The following is a 6,158-nucleotide window of genomic DNA, read 5'->3' on the forward strand; positions in this document are numbered from 1 at the left end:
GGGGCTTACTTTATGATTTCAGTAGCCAAAATTCTCAAAACTTTGAATATTTTATGCTTAAAAGAGTATGGTATAAAGTGTGCCAAATTTTATACTTTTTCCACATCTACAGGTGTCATTTTCATCAAACCCTTGGTTAGCAAGATTCTACATGGCAATAGACTAAATGTTTTGAATTCTATAGTGTTATGTGAGTGATCAAGGTGATTCTTTATGCATGCTGGAAATGTCTTATTAAAACTTCCTTGTCAATCTTAGGGGCAGATCTACCCATGTAGTCTATGCTTCTCTAAATAAGTCCAAAAAAAATCAAAAGTTGTGTATGGGTTCCCTAAGGAAGCTTGGCATTACAATCCTTGTGATGGTTGGCTGTTGGAAGTGAAACTAAAAAATGGTAGCCATGATGTATAGGTATGTAAGGAAATACAAATGAGAGAGTACAAACAAGTTCCCCTTCTCAATAGGCCACCCCAATGTTGGATGGAGCCAAGAGATGTTAACAAGCCCTTGGGCTTAATTTGACAAATGTTCATGGCATCCCATTGTGTGTTCCTTTCCAATCTCTAATATGGTGACTTTTTGGAATGAATCTATAGATTTATGTATGTGATGTTATTTATCTTAGATTGCTTATTTATTTTAAAAGTTAAATAGATATTATATGAATTAATTATAGAATACTGGTTGTAAACAAATTATGTTGTGGTGTTGTCTTTAGGCAAAAATTGGGCATAGCCTAATTGGGGACATTAGAGTTGGGGTGAAAATTCATGTGCCAACAAGGTGGCATAATCACTATAAAGTGAGAATCGTGATTTATAGGTCATTTCATGATTTGCATGTTACATCATGTTTTGCAAGATATTAATCTTGATACTGGTGAGGAATTTTCACTCTTACAAGGGAAATGGCTTTATCCCGATAGTATATAAGCTCAAATGGTCACAATGTACCTATGTCACATATTATAACCTAATAGTTTTTCAAGCCTTGCATCTAGTCATCGGTTGCAACCCCCAAATTTCATACAAAGAGTCATCTTATATTCTATGTGCCCTAAAACTTGTGTTCTTATGTATAAAATCAGGAATGCTATTTGAAAATATTCGCCAATTTGTACTATCTCTATAGTTCCAATAGAAATATGCTTTTACCTCTCTATGACAAGAATTCACTCTATAAACTAGAAATATCTACCCTGCAGTTACTCCAACATGAAGATGGTTTTGCAATTATGTCAAACTTTCATGTCTTTGTTATGCTAGTGTAAGGCTTGATATTCATGAAGACTCCATTGCTTGGTGATAACTAATGTCTAGCTATTTTTGTTATAATTATTTAGTTACCAATATTCATTTATTCCCATCCCATATTTCAGATTGGACTCCTTATATCAATACCCCCCACATCTCCAGATGTTTGTGGTTTGTAAACAGTCACCAGGTACCAAAAATTCAATTCATGTGGAGATAAAATGTTTCAGAAATCTCACAAAAAAAAATGTGTAAAATGTTTACAAGAATTGAAAAATCTAGACCAAATAAGACAAGTCCAGTTGGATCTAGTTGATATGGGTGCATATGCATATTATGCAATTATTATAGATCCAACAAAATGTATCACTTCCTCATTCATTTATTCTAGCAATTCTGAGACTACTTACTATTAATTAAATGCCCTTTGTCCCAGGCTTGACAAACTCACTTGTGCAATTTCTCAAATTTATTGGAAAAAACTAGACATACTAAGTGTATTGTAAGAGTTTTTTATAAAGTCCATGGACAAAAATAAAATAAAATGAATGCACAAGAATACAAGTGTAAGCAAGAAGAACCTGATTTTTGTTGTCGTTGTTGCTGGGCCAACGCAAGTAAATGCCAAGAACAAGGAAATAATCTGACACAGAGCATTCCTTGTTGAAAGTTGATAACATGTCATACTGGAACCAAAAAGAAATAAATAATCAATGAAAACTTCCATTATTTCTCATCCCAATTGACTAATAAAAATAAAGACGCCATCATATACATTCCTTATGATAAAGTGCTCAGAATTTAACACTATTAAATTTCACAAACTTGAAAGAGATGCTCATCCTTGATTGTTTAGCATCTTGCTTTTATCTGCCAAAAAAAATCTAACATCGAAGACCAAAAAAAAATGAACAAAAATATGATTAACAGGAAAACCAATATGCAGGTTAAACACAATAAAACAAAATGAACAATAGAAACAGAAATTGAACTGACAGAGAAAAAACAAAATGGAAGAAAGCATAGAAAGTGAAAGTCCTCATTATGAACCATTATTTCAGGAAAGAAAGAAATTCCATGTTTCAGGAAATGAAGTCCTCCTCATTATGAAACATCATTATCGAATACATGCCAATAAATGAATCATTAGGAACCATTATCTTATTTTAAACATGATGTGATAAGGTATAAGACCACTTTTAATTATTTAACAATTGACCTGTCAACCATTACTATCAAACATCAAATATGCAAAGGCTAATGGAAAACTGAAACTCACCTGAGCCGTGTTGATGATTTGGGAAATGGCGAATGCAATCTTGGATGAGATATCACCCTGTATTTTACCGTGTGAGAGTAATCACCCTGTTTTTTAACCATTTATAGTAGATCGTCCAACACTGCAGAGAGATTTAATGTTTCAGGAAATGAAGTCCTCCGCATTGAAGCATTCACACCAGTCATGTATCTGCTCGTGAACACAAATTTCAGTGATGGTTTAGAAAATATGAATCAGATATAGATAATTCCTATATTTGGTATTGAAATTTATGAATGAATGAGACTGTTCAAGATGTAAATCAAAACAGATTTTGAAAAGATATTTTCATTGATTAATATTGCATGACATGACATGGTAACGCAGAAAAAGAAGAAATACTTTAATTTGATATCGTTTGCATCTACAACATACCAGACAATATGTTCTCCGGACTGAGCCCATGGTTCCAAGCAAACTGAACAATTCAACAAATCATCAACCTCCAAAACCTTAACATACTTCATCAAACTCTTCTTTCACTGCAACTTGTTTCTTGTTCGCTCAAGATTTTGTTCCCCTTCTTTGGCCTTCTTTGTTCCTCCATCAATTCCTTGTTCTTTCTTTCCGCTCTAATCAAATCGGCTTGCATGTCATCAAATGCTTGAATTCGTTGATCCCATCGGTTTCTCCAATCTGCGGCGCCGTATCTTGAACAATCACTCCATCAAGGCGCCGTATCTTGAACAATCAAGCGAAACAAACACTGAAAAACAAAATGGAACGGAAATGAATGAATGAATGAGAGAAACAAAAAGTATAGGAAAAATGAAAGAACCTGAAACACAATTAAAATTTGAAATGAGCAATGACTTGTTTATGGATGTCTCTAACGTAATTGCTTTTTCCCATGTCTCTAACTGAACTGCTTCTTCCCGAACTGTTTTATTTGCCGTTGTCATTCTCTCAACGGCTACAATTTTAAATATACAAATAGATCATTTTGTTTTAGTTTTTTAAACAATTTATCAAGGGATAATTGATAAATATATATTTTAAACAATTGGTCAACATTATGGACAAGGAAATGAGATTGAATGTATAAGGTGGGAGCAGATCAAGTTTTTATCTTGGCCAAAATTATGAGGAGTATTTTAAAATTTATGTTCATAAATTTCATAGTTCTATATTTTTTTATCATTTTTATATCTTTTTTGAGGTATCTTTATCTATTTCTCATTATAATAGCTAAGGTTGCTTAGAAATTGACCAATATCGAAGGCAGTTGTTAGTAATATTCAAGATTCTACCATTTTCATAAGTAGTCAATAGTTGTTTGTGATAGAACTAGTTAAGGTTGTGACCCTTTTCATAAGTAGACATCTTTTAAGAGGTTTTATGTGTTTGCCCAAGTCAATTAGTGATCAATATAGATCATTCATGAGCTCTAAAAAATAAACGTATGCATTGAGTGCCACCTAGATTTCACTTCCTTAGCAATGAGTTTCTCACCCTTGGATAGCTTGGACATGAAAAGTCCCACAAAGGTTAATTATCCAAAGCAAATCACTTTCATCTAGTATGGCATGGTTGGTCATGTGTTTGATTTGACCTATGTGGGAATCTCTCTTTTATAGATTCCCCTTCCCCTTCATTATGTGGAACGATATTCATATATTAATACCCCAAATATGTGGAAGCACCTCCTAATCTCATTGTCAAAAGTAGTAGACAAAAGTATCACATAAACTATAATCAACCCATGAAGGTAAAAATGTTTCACTTGAAGAAGTAATAATTACATGATATTCTCTTTGCGTATAAATCTAATCTTATTGGATAATAATTTGGAATCTACATCTATCAAGAAAAACTCCCCCTTGGTTCACTAAAAATATAATATATTTTTTGTAACCTATTCTTTCTAGAAATCCATGTGAAAAAATTAAATTCCTCAAAGTCCTTTCTAATAAATTTATTTTTAAATTATATTATGCTAAATATTGTATGAGTATTACACAAATGTTCATAAGTGATCATTTTTATTCTTGTCATTCATGTGTATAGCTATATTAACAAATATATTACAAATGCCTATCAACATAGCATATTACGTGTAACTAACTTGTATATCTAGCTTGTATCTTTAGCTTATTAACTTGTAACTAGCATACTTCGAGAATCTTCTCATAAACTCCCTTTAGATCTAATCATAAGCATGTTTTATATCTACTCTTGATATATATTCTCTTCACTATACTTATGATTATGAAAGATATCCCTTAGTTGTTTGACAAATAAACCTAAAGCCTTATTTTTATATACCTTGCAAAATGTCTCTTCTGCCAAGAGATGACACCTTCCAACTAGGTTGGTCCAAACAACATATGATTCTATTTAATTGTTTAATCTTGTTTTCCTAGTATGGATGTGCATCCCAATGAATTTGTTTTAAATAAACCAATACGCATTTTCATTCAATAATTTCTCATAAAAGAAGGTTACCAAAATAAGAGGGGTTGGCCCTTTTAATTTTGACATTTAAGTCTTCGTCAATTGAGATGACACCTTGAGGGAGACATCCTACCATTCTTACAAATATTTTGCATATTTGTATGATGATGTCTTTATCATAGTGCCAAACATTCCTCCATCAATTTTGTCATGACTTACCTTTTGACATCAATTATAATATTTTTCATATTTTTAATTGACATGAGTGATGATTAATATTCTTGCCTTTTGATATCAAATGACAATATATCCAACATTGGTTATTTTAAACTAGATATACATATTGTCATTGTTTACATCAGAATACACAACAAATCCATTTAAACCAAAGGGAGCCAAAATATAGTCTTGAATATATGATTGTGAAATCATCTAATAACCTCTACCACACAAGTTGGTACATATTACATCCCAGTACTAAGCAATCAATTTTCCCTTACATTGAATCCTAGTCCCCAATAAGTTGTGACATTAGTGATGAACATATTGTTGACATGTATTATAGTATACACATAATCAGGATCTTCTTGACTAAATCAATGTTAATGTCTCAATGACGACTCAATAGTGTAAATGGTATAACTATTTTCAATCCCACTAGCCTCAATTTTCTCAAATCTATTGGTTCTAGCAAGACAAGTTAACTATGGAACCTTGTTAGTGATCCCCATCTATTTTAAATGCCATGCATATCATTTCCATGTGGAGCTTATTGAAATTTAGTGAAGAAATGATAACCTTTTTTTTGGAAAGGCACAAATTTGAAGAAAACATATGTTTTTATTTCTTGGGATAAAATATGTACACCTATTAAGTATGGATGAGTTGGAATTAAGAATCTATTGTGGTAGATCAATAAAGCATATAAGAAAAACTATTTTTAAAAATATCCAAGGAACTAAGGCTTAAGTGGGAAGGAATATCAAAAAGGAAAATGACTTACAAATTCAAATGGTGAAGAAATATTCAAAATATCCAATTTCCCAAGGGGATCTCAGATGTGGAATGTTATATCAAGAGGTAATCATATTATATTAAATCAATTCTCATGGAAGGAAATAACTATTCTAGCATGACCCTTGAAGTCATTACCCAATTATAAGAAATCAATATAAGTGGACAAAATCAATCAT

The 6,158-nt window shown here is 31.9% G+C and overlaps 1 long non-coding RNA gene across 1 annotated transcript; it reads right to left on the reverse strand.

Moving 5' to 3' along the window:
• Window positions 1-2,079: 2,079 nt before the first annotated feature.
• LOC149538277 (uncharacterized) lies at window positions 2,080-3,422 on the reverse strand. Its single transcript, XR_016356541.1, has 4 exons — window positions 3,385-3,422; window positions 2,947-3,277; window positions 2,533-2,721; window positions 2,080-2,137 (listed from the first exon to the last, which is right to left on the reverse strand). It is a non-coding gene; the product is annotated as an uncharacterized LOC149538277 (long non-coding RNA).
• Window positions 3,423-6,158: the final 2,736 nt, after the last annotated feature.

The sequence above is a fragment of the Cupressus sempervirens genome, chromosome 9 (genome assembly GCF_028749045.1).
Source record: "Cupressus sempervirens isolate cs-2001-9-10 chromosome 9, ASM2874904v1, whole genome shotgun sequence".
Lineage (NCBI taxonomy): Eukaryota > Viridiplantae > Streptophyta > Pinopsida > Cupressales > Cupressaceae > Cupressus > Cupressus sempervirens.